Here is a 21,913-nt window from a genome sequence, read left to right as displayed (position 1 = left end):
GAAGGGACTATCGCGCGCGTACGCGTCGTTTTTACACGTCGAATTAAAAAAGTCACACAAAAAATATTTAAAAACTTAAAACACAAAATTTAAGCGCCGTTGAAGGAAACTGTGTTTTTGTGTTTTAGCGTCGCGTGAAAACGAAACGAGTCCTAACAAAATTCGAATAAATTATGAAATAATTCTCTTAAATATTCGAAAATAATTTGCCTTTTTTAAAAGTGTGAAAAAAGTGTTCAATTTATTATGCAAATAAAAGCGAAAAATGTTTTAGTGAAAAAACCACAAGCGAATTAATTGTTTAAATTATTGAAATGTTTGAAATTATAGTAAAAATGCTTTGAAATAAAGCCGTCAGTATGTCATAGATTAAAATAAATTGTAAAAAAGAATTAAAAATACACAGGTGTAATCGCAGTTGAGTTGGTGTGCGTGTTATTATACAACAAGTGGTAAAAAACGATTATTTTATATTGCGGTGTGTTTTTGTTGTTCCATGAGTGTTTTGTTTACAATTGCTTGCAAGTGTGTGTGTGTGTGTGTACACGAAGTTTATAGAGCCCGAGTAGAGAGTATCAATGTCGACGGCGATAAGAGTTCAATAGTGTGAATATATGGAAAGCATGGAAATACACACACAAACCAAGGCACAGCCAATCTACTCATACGTGCATTAGCTTTCGTTTGCCTGCTAATTTTTAGTTGTTTTTTTTGTTTTGTTTTGCTTTGCTGTATGAAGATGGAGAAACGCGCTGACTTATCAGCTGCATCTGATAAGGGCGGCGACGGAGTCCAGGCAGTGTTAGCCAATTAGATTTAAAAGCAAAGACAAACATAATAATAAACAAAAACGAATAGGAGAACTTTAATGCTATTGGAATGTGACACCGGTAAGCCATGCAAATACAAAAACTATAGAATGGAGATAAATTAAATTGCATGAAATGCGATAATTTTAAGGAGTATAATTTAGATAAATTTATGTAAATAAAAAGCAAAATTAAATGTGATGTAATAAAATTCAAAACTAGCAAAGAAAACTAAATTAAATTAATTCAAATCAGAGAGAGAGAGAGAGAGAGAGAGAAGAAATTAATTAAACAAAAAAAATTACAATAAGTAAAACAAATTTTTATAAAAAAAAATAATTAATAGAAAAGAAGCGAAATTCAAGTAAAATAAAACTAAATTATTAAATAAAAATAAAATTTACTTAATAATTAAATAAAAGTACATCAGATTGCATTAAATTGGGGGAAAATTTAGTGGATTTATAATAAAATAAAATAAATAAAAGAAGAATAAAGTGTCATAAAAAATTTATGAAATCAATTCATTAAAATTAAATGAGATAAAATTGGAAAAAAAATATTATTCAATCAATTAATGAAAATTAAATAAAATTAAAAACTAAAAAAATTGGCAAAACTAAATCAGACTAATTAAATTAATTTTAATTATATCCACTCAAATAAGGCAAGGGAAAATAAATAAATAAAATAAAGCAAAATAAATTTAAATAAAACTATAATTGATAAATTATTATAAATTAAAATTAAAATAAAATAAAATATTAGAATGAAAAGTAAAATAGAATAAAATAAAGTAAAAAAAAGGCAGTAAAAAAAAAATAAAGTAAAGTAAAATGGAATAAATTTTAATAATGTAAAATAGAATAAAATTTGATTAGATTAAAAAACAACAAACAAATTAAATTAAATGAAACAATTTGATGGCATTTTAATTAAATAAAATTAGCTCAAATAAAGTAAAATTGAAATATTAAAAAAACAATTAAGTAGAGTTAAAAAAAATTTAAAAAACAATTAAATAAGGTGGGCCATGTAAAATTTGCTTTTTGAATCGGCTATAAAAAAAAACTAATTAATATTTTTGCAAACTTTTTTTTTATTTTGAAGATTGAATATTGTCATTTATGAATGAAAAATAATATCATTCAAATGACTGCCACGACTGGCTTTACAGTAGGCCATTCGATCAACCCAATTTTGAAGCACATTTTCGATTGTTTGGGCTCCAATCTCTTGAATGGCAACTTCGCTTTCGTGTTTTAAAGCATCAATCGTCTCTGGAGGGTTCGCATAGCATTTGTCCTTAACGGCTCCCCACATAAAATAGTTCAACGGGCTTCACCGAAGCTCCTCGCTCTTTTTCGAAAAAAAATGGTCCGATGATGTCGCCAGACCAAAAACCACACCAAACAGTGACTCGTTGTGGATGCATTTGCTTCTCTACAGTAACGTGTGGATTTCTGAGCCCCAAATCCGACAATTTTGCTTATTGACGTAGCCACCGATGTGAAAATCAGAAAAGAAGACTCACCACTTTGGAAATAGGTTTTCAATATTTCCCAATTTTGTTCAAGCGTATAGCGTCCCATTTCGTAAATGTCAAACCTTTAAGTAAATTATGAACACATTTGACATGACATTTGTGTTACCATTCTCAAAATTATCATTATAATTAAATTGACTAAATTAAAATAAAATAAATAAAAATTTTAAAAATTATTCAGTTCAATTAAACTGACATAAAATAAAGTATAATGAAACTAAATGAAATGAAGATTTAAATTAATGTGAAGTAAGAATAAATTAAACGCAATTCCATATATTATATAAGGGGTGGTTAAGTTTCAAGGGCCGGTGTTGATTTTGAATAAAATACAATTTTTTTAGGAAATTATTGTCATTTCTCTTTATTATGATAATATTGGTATGGCTCAATTACGCATGGAATAAAATATTGGCCAAATGGCCGCCGCGGCCTCGACGGCACACCTCCATCCGATGGTCCAAATTTTCGATGACGCTGAGGCATAATTGAGGTTCTATGCCGTTAATGTACCGAATTATCTCATACCTTAGCTCTTGAATTGTTGCTGGCTTCTCGACGTACACCTTTTCTTTCAAATAACCCCAAAGAAAGAAGTCCAACGGTGTCAAATCACATGATCTTGGCGGCCAATTGACATCGCCGCGACGTAAGATTATTCGGCCATCAAATTTTCCACGCAAAAGAGCCATTGTTTCGTTAGCTGTGTGACAAGTGGCACCGTTCACATCCATATCTTCCAATTCGGGTCATAAAAAGTTCGTTATCACCTCACGATAGCGAACACTATTCACAGTAACTGCCTGACCGGCCTCATTTTGAAAAAAATACGGCCCAATGATGCCGCCGGCCCATAAACCGCATCAAACAATCACTCTTTGTGGGTGTATTGGTTTTTCGGCAATCACTCTTGGATTATCATTCGCCCAAATGCGACAATTCTGCTTATTGACGAATCCACTGAGGTGAAAATGTGCCTCAACACTGAAGAGGATTTTCTTCACGAAGTGCGCGATATGCATTTTGATTTGATCGCCCGTTTTCATAATACGCGTGAATAACTTTAACACGTTGCTCGATTGTGTATCTTTCCATGGTTCAAATTGAGTTAGTCTGAAATTGAAATATGTCAAGTGAAATGCAAAAAAAAAACCTGACGTTTAAGTGTGGTTCACATTCAACATCGGCCCTTGAAATTTAACTACCCTTTATATGTTTGCCTTTTTTCGCATGTAATGTAATACAGTCTTATCTTAGAAAATATTTTTTATGTTTCAAATAACAACTGGTTGCTTTTCATTTGTGTGATATTTTTTTCTTATTTAAATAATATTTGCAAGAGTAAAAAGAAATAGCTTCACTAATAGATATCACTCCAATATGTTTTGTCCGACATTGTATGTAGAAATCTATGAAAATTAAGTTAAATAAGAATAAAATTAAATAAAATTGTATAAGCACATAAATAAATTTATAAATAAAATTGAAAAAAATAATTTGATTGTTTTATAAACAAACAAAATAAAACATAATAAAATCAAAAAAGTAAAATTAAATAATTTAGAAAAATTAAAAAATTTAGAAAAATTAAAAAATAAAGTAAAATTAAAAAATAAAATAAAATTAAAAAATAAAGTAAGAAAGAAAATAAATAAGTATTTAAATTTCTCTTTAAATTAGATTTAATTAAATAAACAAGCTCATGCAATAAACCAATTAAACCAAACTAATTAAAATAAGCTTAATTAAATAGAACTTCAAAAATTATAAAAGTTAAATTGAGTTCGTTTTTTTTGTTTGCGGATGAGATGTTTAAACTGGCTAATGCATCATAAAAACTGAAACCGCTTTCGCTTTGCTTCCGGGTGGCGTTCTATCTTCCTCAATACAAGGTCTATGCTTGTGTGCCCGCGTCCAGGTGCAGCTTTTTCATCCGGAGAATTTTTTCCACGAAACCACTGATGATTTCACACGTTTCCTCGCTACTTAGCGTCTTGTCGATTACATTGTCAGTGGTTATGTGAGAGACTGAATTCTCTAGAGCTCGACGTTCTCGTTCCCAACGCTTGCATTGGAAAAAAGTGTGTTCAACGTCATCTGCGGCTGCATCACTTGCATGTTGTTCGTATTTCCCTATTTTGGACATGTATTTCTGGAAATACTTGCGTCCCAAATGCATGTGGGTTGTGTAAAAATTTACTTCACCAAAGTTCCAGCTGCGCCATGTAGTGACGTCTTTGATTAGCCTGACCGTTCAGCTGCTCCGTGTTTCTCCACCGGTCTGGCCATAGCATTTGTGTTTCATCCTTTATTTCGCGCGCTGCAAGTTTGCTAATTCTTTCTTCCATCTTCTCGTTATTTAATGCCCACAAGTTTTATCTCTCAAAGGCTAGTAAATCCATCAACATTGAACCGCTTATCACTTGGATAGCTGGCCCTGATACTGTGCGGTAGGCAGACAAAACTCTCAGAGCTGCCGTTCGTTGTAAATGGTTAATTTTATTGACAATAATTAAATTGGTGTTAATGTAAACTACATTAAATGCAACAACAAAGACAGAAAATATTAACAACTTAATTAAACTGAATTAAATTAAGCTAAATGAAATGAAATGAAGGTTAATAAAATTTAATTAAAAAATCTATTAATTTAAATTACATGAATAATTCAATAAAATTTATATAAATTAAATTAAATTACAATAAGCAAATAATGAAATAAAATATATTGCAAAAAAATTGCCTCAAATTAAATTATCTGTACACTTGCGCAAAAAACTGCGAATAGTAAATATTTGCAAATTTATGAAAGTCTAAGCGAAAAACATGTGCGCAAACATAGAATTACAGGCACTAAACCGAAGCAAAGCAAATAATAATGTAGTAATTATAATCGGAATAAATAACACAACAAAATCATACAAGATTGCTAAGCAACGACACTACCTGTTGCTCAGAAACATGCTCAGAAGTATGTGTGTGTGTGTGTGCATGTATTCCATACATTTGCCAAGGTTAACTGTTCAGCATTGCTGCACATCCAAAGTCACTCATAAACGCATACATACATACATACATGCATAAATCTTTAGTACGAAAAATGGCTAGAGGTGTGCATGCAAGTGTATTTGAATGCTGTTGAGTAGCTCAGCAGAGCGCATTCAATGCGTAGCAGAGCGGTGGTGGTACCTACTCTGAGGATTCGTAGCTGTAAGTTACCACTGAGATTTCAACACCAGTACTGCTCACAAATGTGAACAGGTAGAATGCAAGTGCAAGTGATTGTAATGTACACACACACACACACAAACGCGCGCAATACATACGTATGTATGTATGTATGCAAATACGTAGCGTTCAGATGGTGCAAACTAAATATTCGACTCCGATTAGCGCAGTTATCTACCTTTTCCGATTTGCTTGCTTTGCTTTGTTGTTATAGTTTTTTTTTCCTCCTCTAAGCTGCTCTCTGTTCTACGGTACTACATACAAACTACATACTACGTATGTATGTAACTATGCATAAGAAGTAAAACATAAACAAAGCAAAACATTTCACGGCCAGTGTATTGCCTCTAATTCCAATTCGAAGTCAAATCAAAATCACACCAGCAAAAGTTATGCCATAAATGAGCGTACAAAACTTAAAAATTAAGAATGTACAAAAATTGCTGCCGGTGAAAAAACAAAACAACTTACGAACGTGTACGAATATATGTATGCATGTAGGAACCAAAGCGAATAAGAAAACAAGCGTAAATAAACTAAAAAAAGGTGGAAAACAAAAATAAAAGCGTAAAAAATGTTTCAAGCGGCAAAGCCTAGTAACGCAACGAAAGCAGCAGCAACAGCAGCACTAAACTTACAAAAAAGAAAAAAAACATACTAGAAATAAAGCATTTCAGTGAAAAAAGACCAAAAAAAAAAGGCACAAAAAGCGGAAAAAAGTCAAAAACGTTCACAACGTGACTGCTGACCGGTTTCTTTATCCATTTTGTTGTGTTTTTGTAAGTGCTTTGATGTGCATTGCTATTGCTTTTGTTGCTACATGCACTGCTGTTACTATTTTGATGGCCCTGTAGTGTTAGTGTTTATTGTTTATTTTCCCCGTTGCTCTTTCACTTTGTTTGTGCTTGAGAATTTTAGCTGTTTTGACTTTGAATGTTGGTTTTCGTGCAGTTTTTTGCACTTCGCTTGAGTTTCTAAACTTTTGTTAGTTGCTAATTTGTGTTTTGTTTTGCTTTGCTATTTAGCAATGATTTTGAACCAGAAAAGTAGTTTAATAATAGTTAAATAAAGAAGGAGAAAATTTATTTTATTAAATAATAAAATAAATACATCAAAATAAAATAAAATGAAAAGAAATAAAAGAAAAGAAAAGAAAATAGAATAAAATAAAATAAAATATTGTAAAATAAAATAAAATAAAATGAAATAAAATAAATGAAATGAAATGAAATTAAATGAAATAAAATAAAATAAAATAAAATAAAATAAAATGGAAGGCAAAAACAATACACGGTGCCCATCCCCATGATCTCGAAATGGAATGGATCGACGCACAATCATCCAATTTATGGTTGAAAAAAGGAAAACTATTTTCTGAAACAGAAGGTTTCGCAATCGCTATCCAATACCGAGTTATTCCAACAAGGAATTTCCGAAGGTCGATACATGGCGAGGCAATAGAAGATATGTAGATGCCGAAGGTGCGGCATTTACGGCGAAACAATCGACCATATAATTGCTGGATGTAGCGTACTTGCCCTCCGTGAATATGTCATGAGACATAACAATATAGCAAAGATCCTCCACCAACAACTTGCGATAAAACACGGTCTCTTACAAGCAGAAGTCTTGTATTTTAAATATGAACCAAAGGCAATAATCGAAAATGCAAATTTTAAACTGTACTGGGACAGATTTATATCCACAGATCAAACAGCAGCTGCCAACAAATCTGACATTATCTTGTTCGACAAGACAAATAAAACGATCGAAGTAATCGATATAGCGGTGCCCCTTAATCGCAACATCCAAAGCACATACTCCACCAAGGTATCGAAGTATGCAGCTTTGGCCATAGAGCTGAAACAGATGTACAAAGCGAGGGAAGTGAATATAATTCCAATAATTATATCGTCCACTGGATTAGTGCCTAAGCATTTAATAAAAAACTTGAAGAAGTATGACTGCCAACACCTCTTAGAAGACATGCAGAAGTCGTCCATACTGGACACATGTGCAATAGTTCGTAGATTTTTAAATATTTAAGCAATAGTAATCGCATGGGCGTAGAACTTGGACTACGCTCCACCATCCCTTGAAAATTTTATCCGGGATGTGTAAACTCCGGCAATAGCCGAGATGGATTAAGCTCAAATAAAATAAAATAAAATAAAATAAAATAAAATAAAATAAAATAAAATAAAATAAAATAAAATAAAATAAAATAAAATAAAATAAAATAAAATAAAATAAAATAAAATAAAATAAAATAAAATAAAATAAAATAAAATAAAATAAAATAAAATAAAATAAAATAAAATAAAATAAAATAAAATAAAATAAAATAAAATAAAATAAAAAAAAATAAAATAAAATAAAATAAATAAAATAAAATGAAAAAAAAAATAAATAAATGAATAAAAAAATAAATCTAAATGAAATTAAAAAAAATATATATTAATATACATAAAAACTTAATTCTATTTAAATAAAGCAGAAGAAAAAACAAAATAAAAAATATTATGAAAAACTTGCAAATAATAAGGAGATGAAGGAAAAAATAAATTTAAAAAAAATAAATAGTGAAAATTAAAAACCTAATTCCATTTAAATTAAAAAGAAAAATAAAAAAATAAAATAAAAAACTGCAAATAATTAGGAGTTTAAGGAAAATTTTTAAAATAAATAAAAAAAACTAATATAAATTAAATAGTGTAAACTAAACACTTAGTCCTATTTAAATAAAGAAGAAAAAAAAAATTAAAAAAATCAAAAAAAAAAACTTTCAAATATTTAGGAGCTGAAGGAAAAAATAAAATCTTAATTCTATTTAAATAAAAAAGAAGAAAAAATAAATTAAAATAAAAAATATCAAAAATATATAAAAGATTTGCAAATAACTAGGAGATGAAGGAAAAACTTGTAAAATAAATTTAAAAAAATTAAAAAAAAACAAATACACTCTAATATAATTATATTAAATATGTACGTACACAGTAAAAAATAAAATTATTAATTAAATGCGAATTAATATTTAAACTTATCAAAAAAAAAATATTCAAAATCAAAGCTAAAAAACAAAATTCACATCAAAAAGTTCACATCAGAAATTGGCTTTATAAATGTATCCTGCTTTCTATTAAACATAATTTGAGTGCACAATTTTTGTCCAACCTGAACTCTTCGCAAAAAATAAACACTTTTTTAAATCAAAGTTAAAAAAAAGTTCACATCAAAAACTGGCTTTATAAATGCATCCTGCATTCTATTGAATCATATTAAACATAATTTGGCTTTTCGAATTTATGAGTGCCCAATTTTTTTTCCAACTTTAACCCTAACCTACATTTACTCAGATTGATGCTTACGCTGTAGTCAGAGCTGGCAAAGAAGTGATTTTTCAGCTCGTTTTTCTGCCAAATATTTAAACTTTACTCTGTGAAAACACAAAATTTAAAAAAAGTGTGCTTAATTTTTTTTTAATATACATTTTTCGGCAATCGAGCTGCAGACTTCTATAATCGGTCTACAATTACCGGAAAACAAATCAGTTCAGAAAGTTACTTTCAACTTGCTTGCATTTTTCCACCGAAAAGTGCTACTAAGCCATTTAAAATTGGCATGGGATTTTAATGAAATGCCGAAAATATTTCTACCGGACTTTCTTCTGTAACAAAGTTATTAAATACACTGATTCTATACATTTTTATATGTGATTTGTGCATATTTGGGCAATAATTTTTATATACTCACATTGCTACATCGTCTTTTCTCACCCAGGCGCGGAGAGAGACTCCGATCAGACGCACGATCAGTTAATGTTTTAAATTTTGTATACGTTTTTTTTTGAATAGCAAATTAATGCTTTTCATAGCAGAAAGGCGTTCGATGGTACAATCTCAATTTAATTTCAAATATTACTACGTGATTTTCCTGCTTTCGCAGTATGAATCGCCCAAAAGTAGTTTCAGAAATGCAATTTTCAAGTTAGTTTAGAGAATAAAAATTTACTCTCCAAAAGCGCCTTACACCCATAGTTTTATTGTTTTTGTAATTACTTACACTTTCCAAAACTACTCAGTTTGAGAGGCCTGCTGAAAGCACTTTGCTTGTCACGTTTGACCACTATTTTAGTGCCCATGGAATTCGACCTATATAGAAGAAAATTCCAGAGGAAAAATTTTGCACTAAGAACTCAGAATACTGAAACTCGTTGTATTTGTAAATATTTTATACAAAATTAAAAATAAATAAATAAGTAATTGGCGCCTTCACTTCTGTTAGGTATTTGGCCGAGCTCCCCTTCCTATTTGCGGTGAGCATCTCGATGTTGTTCCACAAATGACGGGATCTACAGTTTTAAGCAGACTCCGAACGGGCAAATGGTTTTTTATAAGGAACTTTTTCATGGCAGGGTGTAAAAAATTTGTTATGCTCTTTTAATTGCTTTTAAATAATTAGTTTTCGTAGTTTTATTTCATGAGCTCAAATTAATTATTGCACTTATTTATTTATCAGCAACACTTGGCTGTGCCTGATCAACTAGGCAAAGTAGAAAAAAGACAATAGTGAAGTATTTCCAAGTTTTCTCTATATTCCATTTTACGTTCATTGAAGTTTCGCATTTTTGGACGAAATCTCGGTTTAACTCACATCCCAACTTTTTCATGGCTTTTTTACTAAAGGGTGGTTAAATTTCAAGGGCCGATGTTGAATGTGAATCACACCTAAACGTCAACGACACTGTTGGACTTCTTTTTTTGGGGTTATTTAAAGGAAAATGTGTACGTCGATAAGTCAGCAACAATTCAAGAGCTAAAGGATAAGATAATTCGGCCATTAACGGCATAGAACCTCAATTATGCCTTATCGTCATCGAAAATTTAGACCATCGGATGGAGGTGTGCCGCCGAGGCCGCGGCGGCTATTTGGCCAATATTTTATTCCATACGTAATTGAACCATACCAATATTATCATAATAAAGAGGAATGATAATAATTTTCTAAAAAAATTGTATTTTATTCAAAATCAACACCGGCCCTTGAAGCTTAACCACCCTTTGTAAAGTAAATCTTGATTTATTTATATAATACAGTTTCTCCTTTCCCAAAATAGTTTATTGAGGCTTCGAAAACATTGTGAATCTGTAATATTTATATAAATGAAATAACATAACTAAAATCGAAAAAATCGAACACGAAAACTGAAGTTCTAGCAAAAAAAAAAAAAAAATAATAATAATAAAACACTAACGGAATCAAACAACACAACTCTCATTCAGTATAATTTAAAGCAAATATAAATATTAAATAAATATCTGTATGGACAGGCAAAATAAGCGTAAAAATTATCCGCTGGACGCTGTTGATCTGAAGCGGAGTGCAGTTGATTTGAAAATTTTCCAACTTGCTTGAATGATAAAATAAGCAAGTCAGAGTTAGTATAAATACAAAAGTAAAATTTAAGTGAAAATAAAACGTCTAAAGTGGCTTTTAAAAGCAACCGTGAAAATTTTGCCTCATTGTGATATCCAGCAGTAACTCAACATGAGCGGCTATATTAAACAACCGCCAATTACATCCAGCAGCAGCACCTCTTCGCTGTCAGGCCTACATACCAAGAGAGCCAATAACACACAAAAGCCAATGGCAGCAGCAATAGCAGCAGAATGCAACACTGCAGTATGTCGCCTATTTTCACTTACAACAAGTCTGCTGCTGTTGTTGCTTAGCCTAAGCTTATCACACATTCCACAAAGTTGTGCCTTCAATCTGGAGAATCGTTTGCCGATTGTCAAATATGGACCACACGCGAACTCATATTTTGGCTATTCGATCGCAACGCATACGGTGGGCGAATACAATTGGCCGAATAATACTAAATGGTGAGTGGTAATGAGAGAAAATTGAAATGATGTAGATATAATAATTTTATTGTGGTATTGAATGGAAGGAAAATAGGCGATTAGTATTAGTGTATACGATATATGCGATATTTTAAAAAGAAAAAAATTGACATAAAAAAAAATTAAGAACAAAAAAAAAACTGTAAAAAGACTGTATGGAATTAAATAAGTGTACTTTTAGAATCATCATGCGGATTCTTGCAGGGCATTGAAGATTAATTCATCATTCACTTTGGCTAGCCTGAGGCTGAAGCGGAGTTTAAACTGCTGCTTTTCGAACGCCTCCAGGGAGTCGTTACTAATCAGCAGCAGAAAGACAGAGCTTTGTTGCTGAAGTTCCTCTACCCTGATGACAGATCCGTCATCCATCGCAACCTCAGGGTTTTGCAATTTAAGACACTGGACAATTTCCGAACGCCCCGCTTCATTTTCAGCAATAAAATTCGAGCTCGTGGTCGTTATGGAATCTCTGAGGCAGGGATGAGTTTGAGCGAAAGATCCTTCCAGGTGTTGCTAAACGTAGCAAGGCTTTTCTCTAGAATCGAAAACTGGCCGGCACATTTTATGACCCGACAACCTCGACATGTTTCACCCGAATCGAAAAGAGGTGCTGGTCCTTTGTTGGCTATGAGGTGTCTGACGACCATGCTAGAAGGCCGTCCCTCAATAGCTCCCCAAGGAGGTGCCACTTAACTTTCACTATTAAATTTAGCGTCCACGAGGACAACTCGGAGATGATCCCTGGCCACCTCGTTGTAAGCCACCCTCGTAACCGCATCTGCCGCACTGCCGCGCTCAACAGCCTAAGTTGAAAAGTTTTTGCTCTTCTTGGCTTCGCGCCTACTCGGGTCCTGTGAACGGATGCGTTTAGCTGAGCTATGTGCGGAACATTTAGGCCGTTGTTGCAGCTGGTTCAGCTTTGTTGCCATGGTGGCCTCGTACTCCTTGATCGTGGCCTCGCACTTAGGACAGTCCTCGATGTCTAGCTCGTGCGCTTTACCGGCTTATTCATTTTTGATAATCTTTGCCAGAATGAATTTGGCTCTTAGGTAAAGTGCCTTGAGCAGGGCGCCGGACAATTTTTTAAATTTCTTTTTGTCGGCCGCCGGGGCATCTTTGCCAGGAGGCCTTACCAGAAGCCGCCTTGGTAATCTTTTGAGGGGCCACCTTGATTACCTTACCAGAGTTCGTCTTGGAGGCTTTACTGAAGTCGGCTTGGTTTGGGAAAACGAGTGCTGTGACATGCATCGTTCGACGTACATGGCTTGACGATCGTGCCCTGGCTGGAAACTAGCAGATCGTCCTCAGTGAGCTTAGTGCTTAGTACACTTTTTTGTTTATTTTCATGTTTGTTATTTATTTCTTCCATCGCTTTTTGGTATCACGAGTAGGAACGGAAGAGGATGGTCTGTCAGGGTAGAGTCGGCATACCGTGGTAAGGCGCTTATTACATCTGATAACTAATCTTACCAGGATATCGGAGGGGACCCTTAGAGACTGGTTATTTAGGCACTACGAGCCATGCAACTCTCGGCACGGATACCTCAACACCTTAGCTTAAAGTGCTGGCAAGCAAAAACTTTGAATGATGAAAACCGGTCCCAATGTCATTAATGAAAACAGGATATTACAACAACAATGCTACTTTGACAACCTCCCGAGGTGGCTTCAGAGGCATTTGTTCACGAAAGATTGTAGTCTCTGTGTGATGGTATTAGAGACCAACCATGTTTCAGATCCGTACAACAACACTGACTTCACAAATGAGCTGAATATTCGCAGTTCAGTGCGCCTGGAGATTAGCGAACTCGTCCATACTATGTGCATTCGCCCGAACTCCGCCCTTGCATTATTTATTTGACTTCTTCATCTGCTCCGCCATTTGTGCAACTCAGTGATGGTGCAGCCAAGGTAGCAAAAGCTTTCGACAAATTCCACAGTGCAACCCTTTATTGTGGTTGACTCTCATAGCCTTCGTCTAGGCGATGTTGATCACCAGTCCGACAGTGTGTGCAGTGCGTGCCACTCTCTCCGCGGAAATGTCCAAAAAGGAATTACGTCACAGAGACGGTTAGCTCATAGGCTGCTAGTTATTTCGTCTGCGAACCTCCGCGCGTCTTAGATCATTGTGGATATATTTTGCATGCGCGCAGATTCGCTTCCAGTTATCGCTCGATTTTAGCATAAAATCTATAATATTTTCTCCGTTTAATAAACCACAAGTTTCGGGAGCATAGCGTGGGCATTGGAACAAGACGTAATCAGCGTCTTCTTCGGTATCCGTGCAGATTGGGCAGTTCGGGGAATTGTAATGGCCGAATCTATGGAGGTATTTTCGAAATACTCCGTGCCCTGAAAGAAATTGGGTTAGGTGGAAGTTTGTTTCCCCATGGCTCCTTTCTAACAACGTCCTAAGAATGGGTATTAGCCCATGCGTTCATCTACCTTTCGGTGATCTGTTCCACCGGTCTTGCCAGTGGGCGATCGAACGACGACTTTCTTCTTCTGCAATAGTTTTACGACTTGCTCTTCCGACGTGTTCAGATAGCCTCTCTTTGCATTTCTTTCGCCAAAATGTCTACGTGGACTAGTCCTGCTATAACGAAAGAAGCATCGTTCGAAATTGCAGATAGTTCGCAAAGCGCTTAGCCGATAGGCGGCTGTCAGTTTTTTGTGAAGCTATTTAAGTTCAGTGCATCAGCCCAGATCGGTGCGGCATACAAAAGAACCGAGCTGACTACCCTGCTATATAGTATACTTTTGCTGTGGCTAGGTCCGCCATTGTTTGGCATGATGCGTGACAGACAGGACTGCGCACTCGATGCCTTCTTCACAGCGTATTCCAAGTACGTTTTGAAGTTCAAATGGCTGTCAACCATCACTCCTAGGTGTAATAGCGGGTTTTGAACTAATGGTTACAGACCCAACATTTACATTTATAGTTTCTACTATCTTCCTGCTGCTTATTGGAACTGCTTCGGTCTTATATATAATATTATATATATATTATATATATATATATAATTGGCGCGTACACTCTTTTGGGTGTTTGGCCGAGCTCCTCCTCCTGTTTGTGGTGTGCATCTTGATGTTGTTCCACCGATGGAGGTACCTACAGTTTCAAGCCGACTCCGAACGGCAGATATTTTTATGAGGAGCTTTTTCATGGCAGAACTACACTCGGAGGTTTGACATTGCCTGCCGAGGAGCGACCGCTATTAGAAAAAACTTTTTATTAATTTTGATCTTCACCGAGAATGGAACCGACGTTCTCTCCCTGAATTCCGAATGGTAGTCACGCACCAACCCATTCGGCTACGGCGGCCGCCAACTAATTCCAGTTTCATAAACCTTAGCCCCAAGTCTTGATCCTGCTTACGGATTAGCGTGACTAGTCTGTCCACCTACGCTCGCTTGTCAGTGAGTTTGTGAGATAGAGGAGGGAGATGCCATCGGCGAAGTCCAAGTTGTCAAGATGTCTGGTGAAACTCCATACATACGATGGCTCTTTTGCGCCTGGTCAATTGGCTTATGACGTCGTCTAGGACCATGGCGAAGAAAAGCGGTAAATGGAGATAATCTTACCTTACGCCTGCGTTGGTGGTGAAGTAGTCGCTGATGTTCCCGTTGTGAAGCACTGCCAGTTCGCAGTTCTTATAAAGCGCCCTGATGAGGTGGATTATTTTAGCGGGAACTCCCGGGTATCTCAATTAATTCCACGCTTTCTTCCCTTCACTTTTTGATATTTTGTACTTAAGCTCCGCGACTGGCCATGAAATGCCGATTTTCAAGCAGCTGATTGTTATTTTGCCATGCTTGCCGCCTCGGCGTTTCGTTACTTGGTGCTTTCGTTGGATTTACAAAAATAAAATATAGGTACAGGGTTTGATTGAAAAGTAATGAGCCTTATTTTTTTTAAGCAGTTTTATTAAACCTTTTGGCTTATACAACTAAGCGTCAATACACCGCTGGTAGCGGTCCTTCCACTGCAGGAAACATTTTTTAAACTCATCCGCCGGAATTTCGTTCAATTCGGTTGTCACAGTTTTTTGGATCGCCTCGATGGAGTCGAAACGTCTCCCCTTCAGCTTTCTTTTCAGGCGCGGGAACAAGAAGAAGTCCGGAGGGGACAGGTCTGAGTTGTAGGGAGGGTGGGGAAGCACCGAAACCCCCATGCAGAGGTGCAGAGGAAGGCGGTGTGCGCCGGCGCATTGTCGTGATGAAGGGTCCAATTGTTGACGAGATCGGGCCGAACCCGGGCGACGCGATTTTTCAGCCGAAGGAGCACTTCTTTGTAAAATGCCGCGTTTACAGCGCTTCCTGGAGGTACAAACTCCTTGTGGACGATGCCTCGAGAGTCGAAAAAGATGATCAGCATGGTTTTGACCTTGGATTTCGACATGCGCGCCTTCTTGGGTCTTGGCGACTGGCTTGTGTGACACTGGGCACTGGACAGAGATTGGTCCTCGTAAGCCTCCCTGAGTAGCCCAATGGTGTCGGTACTCGTTTTGTTTAGCTTTACGCAAAATTTGATCGAGTAACGTTGTTCCAACGATCGCTGCATTTTCGCCACTGCAAAATCCTAACACACTTTTAAAACAGCTTTCACGCGCGGAGCGATGTTGACTGCACCGCTGTTGCCAGCGAACTGGGAGGGGAAGGGGAAGGTCCAACGATCATTTTCCCCCACCAGCTGATTCGGTTGATCGCTTGGCAGACGCTCCGCGCGGGAAGGCTCATTACTTTTCAATCAAACCCTGCAAGATTGCCAAGTAACGAAGCGACGAGCTCAGCGTGAAGACCCCTAATGAAATGTGAGATATTTTATTTGTAACGTACTACCGCCATTAGCTATCATTCAGCATTTTTACTACACTTCTTAGAGGAACCACAAAACTCATTCAAACTAAAAATATTTTCATATTCGACGCATAATTCTTTGATGAACATTTATCCATAGCCAATAACCGGTTTGCCATAGCAAAATACCGCCAACACTCAGTCATACTTACGCACACTACTTCATTCAACATCAATTTTCTCGAACAATTCAATTCATTTATGCAAATGAAGAAGTAAACAACTGATAATTTCATTCAAAATTAATTTCAATGATGCAACAGCAGTTACAGCTGAATAAATTCGTATGAATTCCCCAATTTTTAAAGCAGAAGCCGTGGAGCGAATTGTCTCCTCTAAAATACAAATATGCATTTGACTTTTACAGTTATGCACTCATACATACATAAATGCTTGTAAATATGAATGTGAAACAGCCGTCAGTCAGGCAAACAGCCAGTCATAAAGTCAACAAATCGTTTTGAAATACGCCGTGCAAAAATGCAGATTTCAACGAAAATTTGCTGATTTTTCATTTTATGATTCACCAAAAACAAGAGAAAAAAAGAGAGAAAAAGGGGAAGTGCAACTGTGTGTCTTCTTCCATCGGCTCATCGGCTATTTTTCAAAAGAAATCCGCAATTAACACCGCAGAGTTGCATGCAAACATGTTTCAAATTTGAGCAAATACACACACACATACAAACACATGCAAATACATCCACATTTAAGTCGCCAGAAGAGAAAATAAATGAGTTGAATATGCATTGGAAGATTTGATTTTTGTTGCGAATCGCGTAAAGTGGGAAGCCGATTGAGGAACAAGAATAAGAATAATGAAATGTGTGCGTTATCTGCGTTCTGCTTAACAACCGAAAATCATTTATTTGGCATAAAATCAAATAGTAAATTTGCGCAATATTTTAGCGATACTTTAAGTGCTGAGCAAACTGTAATGTGATCGTGCGAAAAACAAGAGGGGATTTAAGTGTACAAAAACAAAAACGTAAATTAAAAAAAAAATGGTAGTAGTTTATATTGCGCATTAAGGTGCACCCTTCAGTATTGAAGACAAAAAATGAAGTTCCTGCACTCTACATATAAACACTTGGTATTACTATGGATAAATTTCTGGGCTATGTGCGATCTACAGGGTCAACCAAGTCCAGCCTAAGCAGCATTTTAAAATTGTAGTTAAATTGTTGTTTATATAAAATTTTATTAAGGGATTCTATATGTCTCCATTCGCTTGTAAAAGTAAAAGTATGGTATACTAAAAAAATTTATTCAATGTTGAAAAATTTAGTATCGAGTTTTTCAAAGTCAAACCTCTTTGGTACTTTTTCAAGTTTTTATAATTTCTTTTATTTAAATATTAATAAATGAAATGTTATTTTAAAAATAAATTTTTTGGAAAAAAATTATTATAATTTTTTGAAAAAATTGTGTTTTTCTGTTCCAAATTTTTGGGAATTTTCCAATGGATAGATAAATGATCGATTCTATGTCAAGAGATCCAACCATTGGACATGTTTACAAATTTTTCTGAAAGTTAGTTTATTTTTAGGCTTGTAAAAAATAAAAGTCGACATACTAAAAAAATGTTGAAAAATATTTAATATAAATATTTATTGTAGTAATCTTGAAGTTTATTCAAGGTAGAAAATTTGAGTATTGAGGTTTTCAAAGTCAAATATATTTGGTACTCTTCCACGTTTTTATAATTTTTTGTTTACTTTTTACTTTATATACCTTATTTTCTAAATTCTAAAGAAATTGCTCGTTAGTTAATAAAATTTTTCTTTGTAACTAGTCGCAATGTAAAATAATAAAAAAAAAACTTTTTGGAATAAAATATATTTTTAATAGTAGATTTTTTGGACAAAAAAAAAATTATTTGTTGGAAAAATATTGTAAAAATTTTAATGTTTGGAGAAAAACTTGTATAAAAAGAAAAAAATTTAATATATTTTGAAATATAGATTTTTTGGAATAAAAAAATTTAAGATTTTGCAAAAAAATGGTAAAAATGTGTAATTTTTAGAAAAAAAAATTGGTTTTAAAATAAAAATCAAATTAAAATATATTTTTAAAAATAGATTTTTTAGAACCAAAAAAAATTTATTTTTTGGAAAAAAATTATAATTTTTGGATGAAAATTTTGGAAAAATATATTTAAATATGTTTATATTCCAATTAAAAAATTGAAAACATCTGTAATTTTTGGGAAAAAACTTAAAACAAAAAAAATTAAAAAATTTTTTTTTATTAATATTATAAAGATAAATTTTTTAAAAAATAGAAATATTTTTTGGGGAAAAAATTGTAAAATTTGTAAATTGATAAATTTGAAAAAAATAGTAAAATGTATTTATTTATTAGTTTTTTTTAAATGATTTTTTTTTTAAATCAAATATTTTGTTCCAAAAAAATTGATTTTCAAAAATATATTTTATCCCAAACAGTTTTTTTAAAATACGATGGTTTTTCAACAAATCAAATTTTTTTGTTCCAAAAAACCTTTTTTCTAAAATATATTTTATCCCAAATAGTAAACATAAATTTTTTTATATTATAGAATTTTTTTTTTCCAAAAATTACTAGAATTACTAAATTTTTCACAAATATAAATACATTTTTGTTTTTAAAAAAATTAAAAGTTTTCACAAAAAAATTTTTGTGCATGCAATTTTTCAGCTTACTTTAAACAAATTTCTTATTAAAATTTTCACCGCAGAATAAATCTCAAATTTAATAAACAAATTTTTTAGTATTTTTCAGCTAACTTTAAAAAAATTTCCTACTAAGATTTTCGCAATAGAATAAATCTCAAAATTATTAAATTTGTTTTTAATATTTTTCAGCTTACTTTGAAAAAAATTCCTACTAAGATTTTCGCAATAGAATAAATCTCAAAATTATTAAATTTTTTTTAAATATTTTGGAGTTTGCTTTAAAAAAATTTCTTATTAAAATTTTCACCACAGAATAAATCTCAAAATCATTAAATTTTTTTTTTAATATTTTTGGGCTTATTTTAAAAAAATTTCTTATTAAAATATTCATCACAGAATAAATCTCAAAATTATTAATTTTTTTTTAATACAATAGTTTTCAGTTTACTTAAAAAAAAATTCTTATTAAAATTTTCAAAATTATAAAATTTGTTCAATTTTTTTAAACTTACTTTAAAAGAATTTCTTGCGAAAATTTTCGCCATAGAATAAATTTCAAAACTATTAAATATTTTCAAGTTTTTTCCAGCTTCTTATTATACTCAATCTTACAAATAAACCAAGTTTTCAGAAAAATTTAAGACCGCCTCTAATATACTTGGATCACTTGATATGGAATCGCACAAATGCGACCCGGTCTCAGCTGTTTATTCCTCTTTCTTTTAAGGTTGCCACAATTCTGTAACTCGGGTGCCTCGTACTTTTGAACATTTTAGTATTGGATTTTTGCAAACAAAATTGTTTTCTGCAAAGCATAGGGAATCCCCCAAAGAAGGCGAATGTTTTTTCAGTTGCATGATATGGTTTGATAGTTGAGAATGGTAAAATGTGTTGATATTTCTGTTCAGTTAGGGTGGGCAAGTGATAATGAAATGCCATGAAATTATCTACCAAATTAGAATAAAGAAATGCATTCCAAAAATATTTCTGTTTTGTATTATCATTCTAAGTTTTCAAGCTCTTAAAAGAACACCCGACACATATATTGTGAGAAAGATTGCACCTTACGTTTTGCGAGACTGTCAGTACTCTCGTTTAAGGATGATAGATTACTAGGTTTAGCCAATAACTATGGTGAAACACAAAATTGTGAGGGTGATTCGCTAGCCGAAAACTGCACAATAATTTCACACACTCGTTCAATAAGTCGTCGTTCAGATGGCAAGAACGTCACATGAGCGAGACAGTGTCAATTTTTTCGTCTATCAGAGTGCCGGCTAACGGTCTGATATTGGCCATATTAGAAAACATTTTTTATCATGACTCCCGTTGCCTTCAAATCCATAACGCCGCAGAACCTACTACAACTTACTAGGGATTGAGGTTTTTCAATTAGTTTAGGAGAGTCGACTTGTAACTGAACCACATCTGCACAGCATCCTTTTAAATTTGCAATGAAATTTTCTGTACGAATATTTGCTAGTGTTGGGCTAGAAATTTAAGATATTCTGAGAGAAAGTCAAATTACTACTGAGGACTGAAAAATGTTGCTGAAAAATGATTTTTTGGATCTTATCATGAAATTTAATTCTAATTCATGGGCATAATTCTTTCGAATGGAACTCATGACAGTGTTGACTATTTTTGAGTGAAATTTCAAATGTGGCATCGCTGTAAAAATTTTTTTGAGATTAAAAACCATTTTTTATTAAACATTCTATCATTTGATTTTGGAATTGGATTATATTATTTGGAAAATTACTTTATATTAGTTATTCTATTATTTAATTTTGAAATTAAAAATTTATTTTGTGTTGGCTATTGTAGTGTAGTTATTCTATGGTAGAAAGTTTTTTACGCTTCTTAATTATTCTGCAATATTACCAAAAAACAAAGTTTCTCACTTAAGTACCACCCTAGTATATTCATCTTACGAAATCATGCATATTGCGAAAATAATGCATATCAACCCACAAATGTTCTCATTACCAAACTGAAGCGAAAATATTTACCTACTCTTCAAAATATTTATTACTTTGCTTCCAAGTAATTTGAATCTGTTTTCCGTTTTTCCACGAATACTTAAAACTCTTGATAAGACTACGGGCATAGCGATAATCTAATAGTAAATAATTTCGTAATAAATTTCAAATAATTTTTGTTAAATAAAATAAAAAAATAAATGACTTATCTTGAAGGAAAATAAAGATTTTTATCAACTTTTTTTTTCTTTAGCTGAGTTTTCGATGTTTGCTCGGGTGAGCCATTGCTTGTTTAGGTTTCGCCTTGGAATGAATGGAAGTCATTCTTGTGTGTTCAATTGCAACTTTATCAGAGTTGGGTTTCATTGTAAGGGAAAAGTATAAAAAATAAACCGGAAATTAATGATTTTGCGATTATCTTTTATATATTTAATTTAAAAAAAGGAAATAATACAATAATAATAAAAAAATAAGAAAGAAATAATGCAATAATAATAATAAAATAATAGTAATAAAGTGAATAATACTAATAAATATAGTAAATCTTAACATACAGTGAGCCATTTAAGTGAATACTATTGTAAAAAAATACTCTAAAATACTAGGAAATAAAACTATTTATGCATGATTTGACACAGTAACGCGTTTGCTTTGAGCAACACTTGATGAACGTACAGGGTTGCCCATATTCGACGGACCCAGGCAACAATCTTTGCGTCAATTGAATCTTATACGGGAACAAATGCAATGCATATAAATCGTTGTAAAGTGGTCCGAGCAATGCCCAACTGCTGAGAACGGCGGTTTTGGGATGTCCAACGGCGAATCCTTGGTCGGTTTTGATTTGGCCTCTTTGGATTAGAAGGAGCATTACCAGTCGAAAACCTTTCGTACAAACGTTTAATGGTGTTCTTAGAAGGCGCACTTT

The 21,913-nt window shown here is 33.3% G+C and overlaps 1 long non-coding RNA gene across 1 annotated transcript in view; it reads left to right on the top strand.

Annotated features, from left to right (window-relative positions):
- Nucleotides 1-11,404: 11,404 nt before the first annotated feature.
- The window catches only part of LOC128857084 (uncharacterized), a 77,631-nt gene continuing 67,122 nt past the window's right edge, over nt 11,405-21,913 (top strand). Inside the window, exon 1 of the long non-coding RNA XR_008453897.1 lies at nt 11,405-11,468. This is a non-coding gene — a long non-coding RNA (uncharacterized LOC128857084). The remainder of the gene's footprint in view (nt 11,469-21,913) is intronic.

This window comes from Anastrepha ludens, chromosome 3 (genome assembly GCF_028408465.1).
Source record: "Anastrepha ludens isolate Willacy chromosome 3, idAnaLude1.1, whole genome shotgun sequence".
NCBI classification, from domain to species: Eukaryota; Metazoa; Arthropoda; class Insecta; order Diptera; family Tephritidae; genus Anastrepha; species Anastrepha ludens.
The sequence above is the reverse complement of the archived record's forward strand: the minus strand, read 5'-3'. Positions and strand labels throughout refer to the sequence as shown.